We start from the raw sequence: 19,047 nt of genomic DNA, 5'->3' as shown, positions 1-19,047 counted from the left end.
TATTATGCTGTGTTCTTCAATTTCAGATTACTCCAAATGTTTTGGTAGTAACACACTGGCCTTCTAAAGGATTGTTTTCATGATTTTTTTTTCAATACAGAAAGCCCTCTTTTCACTTAAGTAATACCAAATTACACTTTCATAATTGTTCATAAAATGAGTTATTTTCCACAATAAGTTGATATAACTGTATACAATAGAACAGCTAATATGGTTGCTCTTAATGTTAATATCAAAGTGGGCACAGAAGTCCTCAACAGGTGATTTTTTTTTAAAGGTCAAACTGCAAAAGCCATTCTTAGCACAAAGGAAATTAAGCAAACTTGACAAAAATTATTGAAATCATCCAAAGTTCTAATGTTTAAGAAAATTCAGGTGTGTTTTTTTAAATTTATTTACTCTGCTGTACATTTCCTTCTTGATTAGGATGAACCACAGACTTACTTTAAGATAAAGTAGTGTTCAGTTGTTGTTCCACTCCACAAAAATAAATATCAATAGGTCATTCATTATGCGCTCCTTACATACTGTTATACAGTATTCTGTAAGAGTGGGCACTTCCAATTTGGTTTCTTCTGGAGCCTTATTTGCAATAAAATTCTCTCCACAGAAAGCTTGAATACTATGGATATCTTGATAGGTCATATATATGGTAATTTTACATTCTCTTTGTCATCTTTGTTCAACCAGCTTCTCAGCAACCAAAGCTTTTTCCATTGCTGTTAAATCAGTAAGTTCATCCCCTGTCTTCTTCAGCTGGGATACTTTTGATCCAGTACCACTAAGATTAGATCCAATCCACTGAATATAGCTCTTAGATCTTTTTTGAATGAAGTTGATTCCATCTAATATATTGATGATGTCATACTCTTCGTTTCCATTTGCCAAATGTTTGTGCAACTTCATTTAAATCAAAAACTCTACCAGGAGCAGATTCAATGAGCTCCATACATTTATAAGTTAAATAAACTAAAGATATATCATAAAGAGGTTTTGTCACTCTCAAGGGTTCAATAGGCTCTTTATGTTGACTGGCAGCAGGAGAATTCAGCACATGGACTCCAGCTTCCTCTGGCACTTCTCAGTACCTGCAGTTGGGTTGGGGCCCCGGCCCTGGGCAAGGGGGCCTTGGGAGCTCCAGACATCAGCTTTGGCACACTAAGTCAAGTTGCTTGTAGTCTTCCTCCTCCTCCTCCTTCTCCTCCTCCTCCTTATCCTCCTCCTTTTCTTCCTTCTCCTTACTGGCTAGGTTCTGGGGCAGCCTAGGATCACCCAGCTTCCAGTTTCCTTATTTTTTTTTTTTTGTTGAAATAAGAGGCTTTACCAGGTCACTTCTGAGGTCTCTTCCAGTTCTAGATTGATACAAGGAATTCCTTCAATACACTCAACTTTGTCCTTCCTGTATGAAATGGTATCTGGGGACCTTTACTTGATCCTAATAGAATCTTTCAAGAAGAGAGTTGTTAGACACCTGAACTGGACCACTGTGTTTTCCTAATCTTCTGGGTTCATAGCGTGCCTCTTAGTCAGATGGGAAACATATATGTCCCAAAGTGGCCGTTCAGCCTTTGATAGAATGAGCTTCCTGTGAGAAGAGGAATGAGATGAGGGGGAAAGCTGGCAGTCACAGAGGACTTCCAATACAGAGTCTGAATAGCTACTTTAGAGGGAGAGATGCTATAGAAAAGATTCATAGATAGAGCCAAAGAAAAGTCAGCCAGCAGTAATAAGCATCATTTTGGCTACATATCCCAGTGGTATCTCTTTGTGGTGCCAGCAGCAGGGCTGCTCTGAACAGGGAATTTCTATCTGTCATGATAGAAGGGAGGATTCTCTCCTCTTAGAAGATGTAATTTCTGATGCAAAGTCTTAGGGATGACAGTCTGTCTCCCTCACTGCCCTGACACATACACAATCATTTCTTGCCATTGGAATAAATGACTTATCTACTAAATACCCCCAGGAGGAACATTTAGGACAATATAATCTGACTAGAACCACAGGTAGGACAAAGTGGTAGGAGATTTACCCCAGGAAAACAAAATTTATATTTTGGTAATAATAATCATAAAATTTATATAATGCTTTGAGTACATATACTGTTTTTATTCTCAAATACTGACAAAATTCCACATAGTTAAAGCTATTTTATTCCAGCAGTATTGTTTGGCTATGAAGGTTTGACCATGAGAAAAGCTGAGCACCACAGAACTGACACTTTTGAATTGTGATACTAGAAAAGACTTTTGAGAGTCCCTTGGAGAGCAAGGAGATCAAATCAGTTAAAACTTAAGTAAATTAATTCAGACTGCTCATTGGAAGGACAAATATTGGAGCTGAACCTTAAATATTTTGGCCACATTATGAGAAGACAAGACTCAGTGGAAAAGATCTTGGCATTGGGAAAAATTGAAAGCAAAGAGAATGGGAGAACAGGGGATGGGATGGATATAGATAGTGTCATGAAAGCAATGAACATGATCTTGAAAAGCCTTTGTGAGATAGTGGAGGATAGGAGGGTTTGGTGTCCTGTGGTTTGTGGAGTCATAAAGAGCAAGGCATGACTGAATGAATGAAGAAAAACAACAGTAACACAATTTGATCCTCACAGAAACCTTGTGAGGTAGTGGCTAATGTTATCTATCCCCACTTTGCAGATGGGGAAACTATAGTTATTTCTCCAAGGTTGGAAAGCTAGAAAATATCTGAGACAGGATTTGAACTTGTTTTCCTGATTCCAAGTCCAGCACTCCATACACCATCAACACGTGGCTGCATCTGTCATACATGTACTTTTTCAGTAAGAGCTGAGCTTCACAATAAGTTAGCAAGAAAGGTTGATTGAGGGGGGCAGCTAGGTGGCTCAGTGGATACCATTCCGGCCCTGAAGTCAGGAGGATCTGAGTTCAAATCCAGTCTCAGACCAGACACTTGACACTTACCAGCTGTGTGACCCTGGGCAAGTCACTTAACCCCAATTAAAAAAAAAAAAGGTTGATTGAAATATCAAGTTGTCAAACAGCCCAGTTGCTCCCTTTGCCAGCAACACCAACCAATGATTATCACCCTAGCCCATTCGGATCCTGCCCTACAAAATTCTTCCTCCTCTCTGTAGTCCCAGGGCCCTATGCCTTTACCCAAGGAGATCTGGTCATCTAAAATCTCTGTCTTCTCAGAATAGGGTACTATGCCAATATCCTTCTTCTCCCATGTACCTTGACTCCTGTGATTCAAGTCTTCTCTCCAACAAAACTAATATATATATATATATATATATATATATATATATATATATATATATATATTATTATATATATATATGTGTGTGGTGTGTGTGTGTGTGTGTATGTATGTGTATGTGTATGTTTATGTGTGTATGTATACATATACATACATCCATATATATGTATGTGTATATATGTATATATGTGTGTATATATGTATATATCTGTGTGTATATATATGTATATATCTGTGTGTGTATATCTCTATCTCTATCTCTCTATCTCTATCTCTATCTCTATGTCTGCTGCTGACCCTTTTGCCATTTCAACATCTAAAATCCAATATCTTCCTCTCCATCCCAGCCTTACCTGACTCCCATACTCTGTCTAGACTTGAAATAGACAGTACCTGCTTCAGCTCATTTCTCTGGCTTTTGCACTATTTTTCTAATCACTTTGGCTCCATCTTCTGCTCTAAATTGGCCCTTTGAGATCATGGATACTGCACTTGACTTTGATTAGTGAAGATGTGTTTGAATCCCATCTGAGACATCTCTTACAATTCACTTCTCCTCTCTCAGACTAAGTTCTTTCATCAGTAAAATGGATATAACAATATCTGTTCCATGTACAGATGTAATGTTGGTCAGGTAGTTAAACTCTCAGTGCTCCCAGATGTTCTTTGAGACTTTAAATTGCCAAGCATGGGGGATCTGCTTTGGTAAGGAAATTTTCCTCACCTGGAATCTATTAGACCAAAGAAGCCACAAGTCCAGATGTAACCTCCCACTCTCCCTCCCCCCAAAAAATCAAGAAATGTAATTCACAGTTCTGAGACTCAGATGAAATAATTCATGTAAATGCTTACCAACAATATTGTCATTTGCTGTGCTATTGCTATTATTATTGTTATTAATCACATGGCAGCTCCGTATTGCCAAACAGTACTTGCGGTTCTTCTTCCTGACCAGAAATCTAGGATGGCATTCAGGCATCAGCAGCTGGCCAAAGCCTATGTATTCTGAGCAATTCAAAGTCAGAGAGCAGCATAACATATGAGTAACAGCATTGACTTTGGCATCAGAGGACAGTAATTCAAATCTATATTACCTGTGTGACTCTCAGGAAGTAATAACCTTTCTGAGACTCAGTTTTCTCATCAGTAAAAAGAGGGCATTGGACTAAATGCCTTTTAAGATAGTAGTCACAGTAGATAAAGTGTTAGATCTTGAGTCAAGATCTGAATTCAAATTTGACCTCAGGCACTTAGCAGCTATGTGACCCTTGATGTGACTTAGCTTCTATTTGTCTCAGTTTCCTCATCTATAAAATGGGGATAATAGAGTCATTATGAGGATAAAATTAAATATTATTTGTAAATTACTTTCCAAACCTTAAGATGGGATATAAATGTTATCAATTATGATTTGAGGTTCTTTCTTGCTCTATCTATAATCCTATGACAAAAAGAAAGGTCCCATAGATATGAAGATATTCATAGTTCACTTTTTCTTGTAGGAAAAACCTGGGGAAAATAATGGGTGCCCACTAGACAATGACTTAATAAATCATAGTTTTTGAATATAACATAATATTATTGTGTCTTGAGGAATTACCATTTTGAAGAATGTGAAGAAGCTGGAAGAGATTTATGAATACATTTAGAATGAATTTGATGGAACCAACAATATAAATGTAAAGAACAGTGAAATTAATCTTAACAATGTCTAATTATGATGACCAATTTTGGTCTCTGGGCAAGGGAAAGGGAAATGTACCACCCACTCCTTTGCTTAGAGAGATGTGTAACTTTGAGTTTGAGATGTGGATACCCAGTCAGATCAGTTTTGCTTATTTTCCTTCTGTTACAAGATGAGTCTAACTGAGATTGGTAGTGGAAGGGAATGAAGTTAATCTGAAAATAATTGTAATATAAAGGACATATTAATATTATTTGTTAAAAAAAGCTTTAGACTAATGGAATTAAAATCCAGGAATGGAGGTCATCTTGACCCTCCTCAGAGTCTGTTATACAAACCATCCTTCTTTAGGCCAATCTGGTGACTTCTCATCATTTAGAGATAATAATCAGATGCAGAAAAGTGTTTTTTTTGTTTTGTTTTGTTTTGTTTTGTTTTGTTTTTGCATTATGCCCTCTTCATTTCAAGTACCTAGCCAACTTTGTTCACTTAAATAATCTCCCCAGTATAATGCCTTTTATAACATTCATATAACTAACACTTTGTTTCCATACCAGTTTCTTCTTTTTAAGATTCCACAACTAACTGCATATCCCGCCCTCTCCAAACCCGAACTCCATTCCCTGCCCAATTTGGTAACTATTGTCTACTGATCATATAATCATCTCCTCTCTTTTTTTTTTTTTGTTAAGTGTCTATTTAAACATACTATTCCTAGAAGACTACAGTTCTTTTCCATTTGAATGATTTTCCTAAACAAATAGCAGATGCTTTTGTTATGTAAAAAGAGGTGGGGGGAGGTGGATGGCTGGGCAGCACCTTTCCTCCTCAGGTAGCCTGGTTATGATACATGTGGTATGTATGTTCTTCCCTGCCTCTATTCATTTTAAGTGACCATACCTTCCTCCCTAGTTATCTCCTTAGTTACTGCCTCTCCGTCTTGCATCTCCTCTCACTCCTACTGTCTAAAATTAAATTTTCTCATTCTCCATTCTTGGCAAGACTTAATCCTCTGGAGTCATTACCAAAGTAACAAAACTTGCCTGATTTCTCCTTTCTCCTATGCCTCCTCTCACTCCATTTTCTCAGCATGTACGTTTTATGGGATAACTTCCTTTAGCCAAAATGTCATGCTTTTAATAAAAAAAAATGAAGTACTCCTGAAATGAACCAGATTGACAGTTCTCAAAAATTAAGTTTAGTGTTTGTCTAGTGGCAGCCTAAAGCTCTCTGAAGAGCAAAGGGACATTATTTTTTTTTCTTATCTATTCAGGGGATTTCATTCTTCCTCTTCTCCCCCCTAAAAACACCTTATCTCTACCATATTATTTGACACCCTTGGGTCCTTGGCTCTTCCTATGGAGATTCTTACATTTAATTAATGATTTTTATTCTGTTTTGAATAATAATGACCCAAACTATTATTTTTGAATATGACATTTGTCTCATTAAATGAACTTAAAAAATCTTCTCATTATTTTTCTTTGTTTCTTCCAGCCAATCTTACTGTCTGACTTTCTCCCAATTCTCTCTCTCTCTCTCTCTCTCTCTCTCTCTCTCTCTCTCTCTCTCTCTCTCTCTCTCCTTATGGAGTAAACATATTCACACTGCATCTCATAATAAGAAGTTGTTTCTTATGATACACTCTTCATTAAAATCAGCAAGCTTCATTCCATATCATACAGCAGGAGGTGTGATGTAGGTTTTATATTTAGCAAAGATGGTAAGCCTGGAGGGAAGTGGTGGTGGTGGTGGTGGTGGTGGTGGGAAGACAGGGAAGGGTTATGGGGGAGAGGAAAATCCCAAGATTGTTCAGGGTTAGGAAAAAAAAAACCAATTGTCTGTGTTTGTTCCTGGTTATATCTGAATACACAATCTACTCTGGGGAGAGAAAAATAAAGGCTGAATCAGACAATTTTGTTTATTTGGTAAACACTTTTGTGGACTGAATTCAGCCGGATGTTAAATAAGATATTTTGTTTGATTTTGAATGAATTTAACCATTTGCTTTTCTAAATAGTTTCATCTTCAGGCTTTACCTATGGTTTTATCACATCATAATTAAAATAGAATACATCTTCATTTCTCTGTGGATGTTCTTTCTTTTATGTATATTTATACAAAGGTAAGTGAACTTATGTACAGTATTAAACATTTCTCTATTTGCTATAACTGATGGTTCCACATATGGATGGTGTTGTGATGGCTGGTGGAGCACTTGTGTTTTGCTGGTGTTCATTGATAGGACAAAATTAGCACAAACAACAGGGAATCCCATACTTTGCTGTGTCTCAGCTTCAGAGGCTGCGTTGAGTGCACAATCATCTGTGAACAAAAAGTCATGCACCAACTCTCCCTCCACTTTGTTCTTGGCTTGCAGCCTTTTCAAGTTGAATAATTTACCATCAGTGTGGTAGGTGCCCCTGATGCCATGTTTGTCCTTATTGAAGGCATCTGACAACATGGCTATAAACACATGGGAGCAAGCACACAACCTTCTCTCCAAGAGCTTGACAGTATATTTTCCAGGGATGTACACGTTGATGATAAGATGGAGGCACACATTGCCAGAGCGAGCTCAGGGTTTGGGAGGGTCCAAAGGAAGGTGTGGGAAGGAAGAGGTATTAGACTTACTAGCAAACTGAAGGTCTGCAGAGCTGTTGTGTTGACTCCATTGTCATATGCATATGAAACCTGGACCAGCACCAAGCCAGGAAACTAAATTGCTTCCACTTGAATTGTCTTGGGAAGATTCTAAAGATCACCTGGCAGGATAGGGTAACAGACACTGAGGTCCCTTCTAAAACTAAACAGCCAAGCATTAAAACACTATTGCAGGGGCATGTAGATGGCACAGTAGATAGAGCACCAGCCCTGGAGTCGGGAGGACTTGAGTTCAAACCTGGTCTCAGACCAGATACTTGACACTTACTGGCTGTGTGACCCTTGGCAAGTCACTTAACCACAATTGCCTCAAAAAAGAAGACAAACAAACAAACAAACAAAAACTCTATTGCAGAGGGCTTGACTCTAATGAGCTAACTACATTGTTCCAACGCCAAACATGTGCTTGTCTAAAAGACTATTTTATGAAGAACTTCACAAGGCAAGTGCTCACTTGGTATTCAGAAGAAGCAATAGAAGGACACTCTCAAAGTCTCTCTGAAGAACTTTGTTATTGATTCTGTAACATGGGAGGCACTGACACAGGACTGCCCAGCATGGCATGCCCTCATGAAAGAAGGTGCCGTGCTCTATGAGCAAAGCAGAATTGAAGTAGCTCAAAAGAAACGTGAGATGCACAGATTTAGAGAATCAACCTGGAATGTTCACACGGTCTATTTGTGTTCGACTTGTGGTAGAGTACTATAAGCTTGTATTGGTCTGATCAGCCACGGTTGGACACATTGTAACTTCACTCTCACATAATGATGTCATTTTGGTCTTTTCAAGAAAAAAGAACAACAACCAACCAACTTATATAAAAGAGGGGAGGTAGTGCTACACAGTGTTTAGAGAGCTAGACTTAGATAAAGAACAATCTGGGTTCAAATCTGGTCTCTGACACATACTGGTCATGTGACTCTTGGCAACAAGTCATTTGAACTCTTAGTGTCTTAGGCAACTTTTTAAAACTGTAAGAATTATAGAGAAGGTGGAGGGAAAGTGTTGGTAGACATATTTTTTTTAAAATTGATTTGCTACGTAACAGAATCATAGATCTAGTTCCAATCCTGACAGAAAAGATACAGCATACTTTAAATCACTGTTGATTAAAGAAACACAAATCAGAACTCCTCTGAGACACCACCTCAGATTGGCTAATATGACAGAAAGGGAAAATGATGGGTGTTGGAGAAGATGTGAGAAAATTGAAAGCCTTATGCATTGTTGGTGGAATTGTGAACTGATCCAACCATTCTGGAGAGCAATTTAGAACAATGGCCAAAGAGTTATAAAATTTTACATACCTTTTGATCCACCAATACCACCACTAGATCTGTATCTCAAAGAGATCACAAAAAAGAGGAAAAATGATTCACATGTACAAAATTATTCATAGCAGCTTATTTGTGATGGCAAATAATTGGGAATTGAAGGGATGCCTGTCAATTAGGGAATGGCTAAAAAAGCTGTGGTATATAAATGTAATGGAATAATATTGTGTTATAAGAAATGATGAACAGGCAGATTTCAGGAAAAAAACTTGGAAAGACTTACATGAACTGATGTTGAGTGAAGTGAGCAGAGCCAGGACAACATTGTACACAGTAACAGCAACATTGTGTGATGATCAACTTTGATAGACTTGGCTCTGAGCAATACAGTGATCTAAGACAATTCTAAAAGATTCATGATGGAAAATACTATCCACATCCAAAGAAAGAACTGTGGAGTCTGAATGCAGATCAAAGCATACTACTTTGACCTTTTGTTTTGTTTTTCTTTCTCTTGATTTTCCCCCTTTGTTCTGATTCTTCTTCTACAGCATGACTAATGTGGAAATGTGTTTAATATCATTGTACATGTATAACCTATATCATATTGCTTGCCATCCTGGGGAGTGAGGAGGAGAGAGAGAAAAGTTTGGACTATAAAAGTGAATATTGAAAACTTTATTTACATGTAATTGGAAAATATATGCTATTAAAAAAGAATAGTAAGTTGTGCATAATAAAAAGAAAAGATACAGTTTAAAAAAGTTGATGAGCACAGTCTAGTTAATGGTAAGACCAATACAAATTCATACGGAGTTACAGTCTCTTTGTTTTGCAAACAACACCCTATGACTTTGGTTGAGACAATTTCAATATGCTCTATTTATATTTTTATGTTTATGCTACTAGGGAATAAATACTAAGAATATAATATCTACTTATTAAGAGGGTTTTCAAAGAGTCTCATTTCATTTCAAGGAATTAATAAAAGTAAGGGATGGATTTTTTTCTGAAATGTTCAATATAGTAATAGCTTTATTAAAAAAAACAACAAACTTGGATGCCAGAGACCAATGAAGACTATGTCTATATGATGCCAAAAGCAAAAGCTGGAAAAAAAATAACAGCAGAACAATATCTATGTGTTTCTTTGTTTTAAGTTGACTGACTCAGAAAGTGTTTAGAGGTCATGTAAACTCTGGAAAAAGTAAACACATCCTCTTTCCATGCCCCAGCTATCTTTTTGTAAGTAAGCTGAAGGACACCACTGCTGAAGCAATGTTCTGCAAAGTCTTATTCTTACCTCTTCTCAGGACCAGAAGACTTTGCTCCTGAAGGTGGAAGACTCCAGAATTCTGGAAAAGATCTCTTCCCTTTCTTTGGTTTAAGTGAGACCAACTATAGTCAAATGATAAACCACTTATCTATTTCATATAGCTAACTATACACTTTTCCAACAAAAATTTTATCATTTTTGTCTAACCACCTGTATTTTATGAATAGGCATCTTTTTTTCTTTGTTTCCCACAATGTTATTGTGAATAATGTTTAGCTAATAAATGCTGCCCTAAAACCCTCTGTATAAGAGACATTTATGTCATACCGTGGATAGGTCACCATCTATCTTGTGATCTTCCCCCACTATGAGGAAGAAAAAAAAGTATTTGCTTCACTCTTAATTGTCTCCTTATTGCTATTACATAACCCCAATTTAAAGTGCACAGATTAGTGAGTGAGGACTCTTTCAGGTCCCTGAAAAATTCCACTACAAAACAAATCCTAAGTCACAGAAAGGCATGTTTTACCTAGGAAAGTGGGAATACAACAGGGGCTAAGGATCAATAACATCATTATTTCTGATTTAGAACACTTTCAACTGGACTACATTATTTCCTCATCCATTTTACATCATGGTTCTTCCTTAAGAGGTAAGATATTCTGTGGTAAACAAAGACTGACATCTCCTGATCTCTGGCCTCATAGGAAACAAACAAATGTGGAACCCAAGTGTAAACAGGCTTAGAACAAAAGAATCAACTGTAAATACAGCACATGACAAATGAAAAGGTAACTAGTAGGGAAACCTTCAGACCATGAAATCCAAAGGCAGGTAGTCTGCTTGAGTGTATTGCTATAAGACTAGACTATAAATCAAAGGATCCAGCATTGTTCCTAATCTGACTTCACCTAGAGGCAGTATCAGATTGGTCATCAAGTAAGACCTTGAGGAGACAAAAATAGATTTTTTTGTGGAGATACAGCTTAGAACAGAGAGGCAGCTAATATTTCTGAGATTTAGGATATAGAAGAAAGGCTGAGGAAATTGATCTGATCCTCACTGGAAAACAGCACACTTCGTGATGACCTGATTAAGTTGTTAAAATTTGGGAGGGGGGAGTAATAAAATTGATCCGTCATTGATGTTCACATGAGCAAAAAAAAAAATAGAGCAGTTAAAAAGAAAAACCAACAGGCACAGAGGAGGATATAAAAATACAATACTGGGTAACAACAGGGAACTGAGAACAACTAGGTTACAGATTCACAGAATATTCAGGATTGGAAAAGATCTTAAAAAATAATCTTGCTTGCTAAGGAGCATATCCCAAAGAAAACGACCAGGAAAAAACCCGGAAAGAAAATAATACTCTATATACTTAAATTAAATTTTCTGTCACTGGAGGTCTCCAGGTAGAAGCTCACTGATCACTTGACAGAGAAAGCCTGGGATTGTGAAACAATTACTAAACTTTCTCCCTGAACTTTAAGTCATGAGCCCTTAATTCAAATAGTATGTTATTTATGACTTAAGCAAAATTTGGAAAATCATTTAACTCCTCTGGACCTCCATTTCTTCATCTACAAAGTTAAAGAGACTAGCTAGCATCTCTTGTCCCTATCAGCCTTAAATCTAGGATAAAATGGTCTTATTTAGGTATCATCGAAACTAAGAAGGACATATTTTGGCATGGAAAGACTGATGGTTTTAAATTCAGATAAACAAGGCTCAAATCATCATCCTGCCACTCACTATCAGTATGCTCATGGGAAAGTCACTTAACACCTATGACTTTCACCATACTCATATGGAAAATGAAAGTGTTGGAAGGTTTCTTTGGTTTGCAAGGTTTCTGTATCTGTAATCCTTTGACTGCTAAAATTCCTTCTTTCCAACTTATTTTGTGATTTAACAATATGGAGAAGTAAACTGAGGCTACTAGAAGTGATATTGCTTTTGTAAGGTCAAAGAATGGAAGTAAAGTTGTTTGTCCTCTCTTTTTGAAGTAGACCAATCATACCATGGGGTTAAGTATTGACCCATGCATGAATTGAAATTAAGTGAGGCAGAACTGCACGAAATCATCAGCCTCTCTCTCTCTTCCATAGTAATTGAAGTCCAGAGGCAAGGCAAAAGTCAGGATGACTGGCCATGGCCCAGGATGTCATGGATGACCTTAGTGTCTTTTGATGTCTGACCAAGCTCTAAGCACTCCACAGTGCCTACTTGAGCCTCTTCCGTGGCCAATGGAAGAAATTATTCTCTTCTGCTGATTCTGCCAGAGGAAGTCTTCCCATGCTTGGGGTAGACACCTTCCTAACTCACCAACAAGTTTGAAGACCAGTTACCCTTAACCTGGTTTGGCCTGTCTGCCCAGATGGATTTCCTGAGGTGTGGCCACTGCACAGGCTACAGCTTCTCGGAGCCACAGGTGAGAGTTGAATGCCAGGTAGACACAAAAGGTGGATAAGCATCCCTGAAAAGGGTTAAGAGGTGCTAACCCTCCTTAAACAGGTCATACACCTTAGAATTAAAGTAGGATCCTATCTAGATCCCAAGGTTCCCGACTTCAAGTTTTTGTGAATTTAGGAATATAGGAACACAGATTAAGAGATGCTAAGAGATTTCTAGTATAACCTCATTCTTTTATAGACGAGGAGTTGATTCCCAAAGTAGTAAAGTGTCTTTTCCAAGGTCACATAGGGAACAAAAATAGAGTCAGGATCGAATACAGTTTCTCTGTATACAAAACCCAGTATTCTTTCCACCGTACCATCCTCCCTCTCATCCAAATCACTTCAATGCAGCATGTTGCATGGGAAATCTGGGAGAAAAGTATGAACTATTTCAAGTAATAATGAGTGACTATGTTCTCTTCTGAAACTAAATTCTTGACAGGGAGCCCCTCTGAAGAATGATGTTTCTTGACTTTCAAGAATGAAATAGTTTCCACCTCTCTTTAAAAATGGCTACTTAATCAAGTGCCTGGCCAACAGGAAACACTTAATGAATGCTTATTGTTAACCTAAATATAAATATTTGGGGGGGGGGGGAAACTGTGCTTCTCTTCAAACATTTTTGTTCATTTGAGCAACAGGACCCCAGTTGCCAATTTTAATGTCCTGAACTCAGGGTTTTTCACTGGCAATTTGAAAAGAGAAAAGTGCCCAGGGTTTGGGGACAGCAGATGTTTTAACGACGAACGAATGACCATCAACTTTATGTAGTACTTTAGTTTATAACTGAAATTTTGCTAAGACTGAAAGAATGCATGAATAATCTTCTTCCCATGTTTTCTTTCTCCTTTTTTAAATCTTGATTTTAGAGTAGTTAGCTAATCATCCACAGAACTAGCAGGGGACTCCTCAAATTGTTCAGCTTACAATACAGAGGAAGCGAAATTTACATTTCAGTTGAAATCTATCTAGAGCAATTGAGTATGCAGCCTCTTGACTCCGGTTCTTCAAAACTCACTATTCACAGACATGCTGATCATCCATCAATTCCTTCAGTGTCCCTGAGAATCATGGCTGCCAATTTTATCACACTACCTTGACATCTTTATAAAAATCATTTTCCGTAGTTAACATTGATATTTTTTTTTACTAGCGGTAGATCAAAAGCCAACTCTCTCATTTTGCTGCTGAGAAAACTGAGGCCCTAGGAGAGTGATTGATTTGCTCGTGGTCACAGAGTAATTATACAAAGTGTAATTTGAACCCAGGGCCTCTGCTTCTAGACCTAGTAATATTTCCATTATGCCACAATTGCTTTCAAATGACAGTTTTGAAGCTTAAATAGAACTACGGTTCCAAATTCCTTGAAAGGAGAATATGTTTGGGTTTTGTCTTTGTATCTTCAGACTCTAGCATAATGGTACTTTTTGAAAAGATCAGATTTGATTTGAATTGAATTAGATTCACTTTTCTCTGAAATGTATGTGGATTTTTTAAATGATTGGCTGTGTGACTTTGAGCCAGCCACTTACTGTCTCTGCTAGCCCTGGTTTCCACATCTTTAAAGTGAGATAGTTGAAGTCAATGATCAGCTTACTTCCTGCCCTAAGCCTATTCTTCTATGAACCTGATCTCCTACCTGCTCAAATCCTATGAAATACAAATAAAAGGAGGAAAATATTCATGGTGGATAAATTGCTGAAGCCCCCAAGACCCAAACAAAAAGGGGCTCTTTGGGGGAATTTCATCAGTCCATTCACAAAGTTTGTATGACCACCCATTTTTTGAAAATAATAGGCCTGTCCTAGCTGTATACTTTATTCTATAAGTCTCTCAGGCTAGGCTGATAGAGTTTTATTCTGTTCAGAAAGAACTTTCTTTCATCCAATCAAATCTGCCTTGCTCACATGCACCATTCATTTCTTGGTGCTCTCAGGAACCTAATCAAATCAGGAAAAATTAATATATTTACATTTTCTGGAGTTACTTTATTCATTTATAGTCATATTATTTCATATCCCAGGAAAGATTGAGAGCCCTAAATGAACTCAAAATATGACTTTTCTGTTGAAGACAATAGCAGGGTATCTTTCGACTGGTGTGACATTTTCCCAGGGTTAAAGAAATACTCACTAGACCACTGGCCTGGTTTTTAACAAAAGAAAATAAAAAGCATAAAATGGAATGCCCTATTAATATTCTTTCAATGCCTAAAAATAAATACTTGGGGAGATTGACAGTCATTTTCCCCAAGTCATTAAGGGTTTGCTAGTTTGTATGATAATACTAAAGAGTTTTCCCTTCTCTGAAACTTATTCTGGGCATACCCGGTGAGATTCTAAGGCCCTTTTAATCATTCTGTCTGCTTGTTATGTTTCACACACTACAAAGCTTTGGCTTTAGTAAGACAGCAGAGAATTGAGACCATTTGAGAAATTACAGTGGAGATGATTGGGGGAAAGGATTAGTTAGAAGGAGATTTGTAAGGAGAGGAACATTTCATGGGGATGCAGCATAGCCTGCTATGTGGAGTTTGGGCCTGCTGTTTAGACAAATCTTTAGAAAGCCAAACTGGAAGGGAAAGCTAAACAAACAGACAAGGCCACACTAGGCCTTTGAATAGAAGATCAGAGACATTTAACAATATGCCAAGGCTAAGGTGACTCTCTGAAATATTTTAATCATGAAACTATACATCTGTGCATATCAAAGTCTGCACCTGCATTTTCCATACTAACAAAGTACATCACAGAGCAGCTTTTTTCTCTTATTTCTAATCAGGTTATATACGTCTGGCAATAAATCATCTTTCTGGAGCTAAGAATATAAATTTAGGAGACAGAGAGAGAGAGAGAGAGAGAGAGAGAGAGAGAGAGAGAGACAGGCAGAGAGAGACAGAGACAGAGATAGTCAGAGAGAGACAGAAACAGAGAGAGAACCAGAGAACCAGAGATCCGGTGACACAGAAGCACAGTGACACAGAGACAGAGAAAGTTGAAAAAACCCTTTTCCAGGGCTGCTCATCTACATTTGTTTTGATGTCTACCTACCATCACCCATCTGTTACCTATGGCTGAGATAAAGATAAAGAGACAGAGAGACAGACAGAGAGAGAGAGAGAGGGGAGAGAGAGGGAGAGAGACAGAGAAAGTGAGAGACAACAAAGAGAGAGAGAGAGAGAGAGAGAGAGAGAGAGAGAGAGAGAGAGAGAGGAGAGAGAGAGACAGAGACAAAGACAGAGACAGAGACAAAGAAAGAGAGAGACAGAGACAGAGACAGACAGAGACCCACGAACTTTCAGGAGCATATCTGACAGGTCATTGTTGACAAAGAATGCTGTTGTGTTTCAGGGATGCAGTGTGCCTGAAATGGGGTGTGCAGTGAAGAATAAGAAAATGTTTAACTGAGAAAATTAATAATGATTTGAAATTTATATATTTCCCTTTCATAAAGCACATGACAATTTTGAGGAGATATTAGGTGGTTATCCCTAATGAATATTCTTTGTAGTCTTTCAGAAGATAAAATAACTACTCAGAAATGTCATTTCGTCTTCTAAGTTAAACACAAAGCTTTTGTGTGTGTGTGTGTGTGTGTGTGTGTATTTTAACAGTTGTTAAAACTATTTACTATGGCATTCAAGGCCTTTCACTTTTTATTCTCTACTACTTTTCCACTCTTATTCAACATACACTGCAATCCAGTCAAATTTGATCAAGCACTGCCTGTCAGTGTCATCTTGCTCTCGCCCATTTCATACATTTATACTATCCCTCATAAGAACAGCATATTTGGTGTCATAGCACTTGAGTTCATATTCTACCTCTGCTATTTACCACCTATATAATTTTAGGCAAGTCATTTTATTTATCCTCTCAAAAAATAAGTTTCTTCACTGGCAAAATCAAAGGAAACAGCCTTTAAGTTTCCTTCTTGCTGTAAGTCAATTATCTTATGTTTTTCAGACTCTCTTCTCTTTCAACCACTCATCTCTGATTATTGAAATCCTTCTTTTCCTTCAAGGTCTACCTTAGTATTCACTTCTAATAGGATATGCCCAGGTAGAAGAAATTCCTTTTGCCTTGAAGATCTGCTGGATCATCTGTATTTTCTTAATTCAATTCTACCTGTAATTCTCATCATTTGTGTGTTTTTTCCTTCCTTCTAGACAAGCTTCTTAAACTTTTGCCACTCATGATCCCTTTTCACATTTCAGCAGCTTTCATCAGTGTTGCATGGCCTGAGGGCATGTATAGTGCAAAATGCATATGCTTTGTGCTCAGAAGCAAGGCTGCAGTGAAATTGTGCGATGCAACATGGAGAAATGCTTCCAAAAACACCTTGGATTCATTACACATTTGATTTTTCATTAATTTTTGGTCATTGCCCATTGAGAAACCTTTTACTCTTACCAAATTTTTCACAACCCCCATATGGATTTATGACTCACAGTTTAAGAAGCTCTCTCCTAGACTATAAACTCCTTCTAGGTAAGAAATATATACCATTTTTAAGCATGCGTATTGATTTTAATTGAATGGCTTATAGTGGTCCAAAGTGTCAATTCGTATATGTAATGTATGTGTTTAATGACCACTTGGTGGTGTTATCGTTCATCTTTCATTCTTGAAGAGGATCAATGAGATCATGAAGGTGATGTCTTGGCTTGTGTGTGAATTAGATTTAAGGGAGGCAGAGCTGCACAAAGTAATCAGCCTCACTCTCTCCTCCGGAGTTACTGAAATCCAGTGGTAGGACAAAAGTCAAGATGACCAGTGATGACCCAAGATGCAATGGGTGTACTTATCCTTTTGGAATTAAGGCCTTTCCAAGGTCTTAGTTTGCTAGAGGCAATGACTTTCAATGATAAAATCTGGGTAAGAATTGAGGCAAAAGATGGCCTAATTTATGATTACAAAAATATCAGTCTTGAGGGGAAGATCCTCAAAGTTTCTGGCGAGAACAGAAAACATGCTACTTACAAACAAGCTACATTCTAACCATCAAAACCTAAACAATGAGCAACAGAGGCTTGGGTTGGGGATTATTATTGGCCTTTTAATGAAAGCCAGAGATTTGGGTTTAAAGGAGAGTCAAGTAGCTCCATTTGAAATACAGTGGGCTTTTTTAAAGCCTGTTTTTTTCAGAGGTATATTTCAGGAAATCATAAATGAAAACTGAACAGGACAAAAAGTAAATTGCCCTAGCTTCTTGAAAAAAAAAACAATAAAATGAATAAAATTTAAAAAAAAATCTATCCCTCAAACCTCAAAATATCTTACAAGATATAAGTAACCAAAAATTACATTTCCATGGCAAAACATCCATATACAAGATTTGGTGCTTCAAATAGAGATGGACTACATGCATCTGAGGAAACATTTGTATTCAATCCTTCCTGACTCCAGACTCAGCTTTCTGTCTACTCGGTCACCTACCTGCCTATAAAACACATAGAGAATAGAGAGAGGGTAATCAATCTCACAAGGAAAGGCACTAGCTGCTTGGGGATCAGAAAAGTTTCTTGTTAAAGATGTCTTTTAAGCTACTTTGATGGAAGACAAGGATTCTTTAGTTTTTAAATTTATTCAGAATTTATTGCTACCCAAAAAGGGAAAAGATTCCCATGCACAAAGTAGAAGTGAAACAGGAACAGAATTGATTACAGGTGAAACTATGAATGTTATGTTGAGTTGGCTTTTTAAAGGCTTCTTATATGTCCTTTCAAAACTCTTTGGCTCCCTTATGTAAAAAAAAAAAAGAAGAAGAAGAAGTCTCCTGTTTCCTTCTGGGCATTTAAAGAATCAGTTCCATGACTTTTTTTTCTAACTTTTTTTTTTGGAGGGGGGTGGAGGGAGTAGATTGGCTCTTGGTAGAGGAAACCATTGACTCAGTGAATAGAATCCTGAGCATGAGATAAGAAAGATCTGAATTCAAATTTGGTGTCAGATACTTACTAGCTGTGTTACCCTGAGAAAGTCACTTAAAACACTATCTGCCTCTGTTTCCTCAATTGTGAAATAAAGATAACTAAATCACTTACCTCATAGGATTTTAGTGAAGAATGTAGAAAGTGGATTTAGGGGAAAACATACCTCCTTTAATTTTGTCTGTTCTAATTCTTTGCCTTTCTGCCAGATGCCTTTTTGACAAGTACTGAATGTCTCAAGCAACACCTTCCTTCCCCAAATTAGGAAGGAAAACTAGTAGGACTTTGAATAGTTCAAATAACTCATCCCATTTTCTTTATACTATCACAAGTTCCCTGAACCGCAGTTTCATCTTCTGTATAATAGGATTGTTGTGAGGATCGGATAATACACCACATATCAAGTGTTTTGCAAACCTTAAAATGCTATATAAATACTAGCTATTACTGTTTCATAGATGAGTATAGTAAAGAAGAACTAAGAAAAAAGGTCTTTCATTTTGGCAATTAAAAAGTCATTG

General features: G+C 37.4%; 1 pseudogene; it reads right to left on the bottom strand.

Annotated features, from left to right (window-relative positions):
• Window positions 1–391: 391 nt before the first annotated feature.
• Window positions 392–1,145, bottom strand: LOC110195615 (transcription factor E2F6 pseudogene; annotated as a pseudogene).
• Between the last annotated feature and the right edge of the window lie 17,902 nt (window positions 1,146–19,047).

Source organism: Phascolarctos cinereus, unplaced genomic scaffold (genome assembly GCF_003287225.1).
Source record: "Phascolarctos cinereus isolate Bilbo 61053 unplaced genomic scaffold, phaCin_HiC Scaffold_4;HRSCAF=312, whole genome shotgun sequence".
Lineage (NCBI taxonomy): Eukaryota > Metazoa > Chordata > Mammalia > Diprotodontia > Phascolarctidae > Phascolarctos > Phascolarctos cinereus.
The sequence above is the reverse complement of the archived record's forward strand: the minus strand, read 5'-3'. Positions and strand labels throughout refer to the sequence as shown.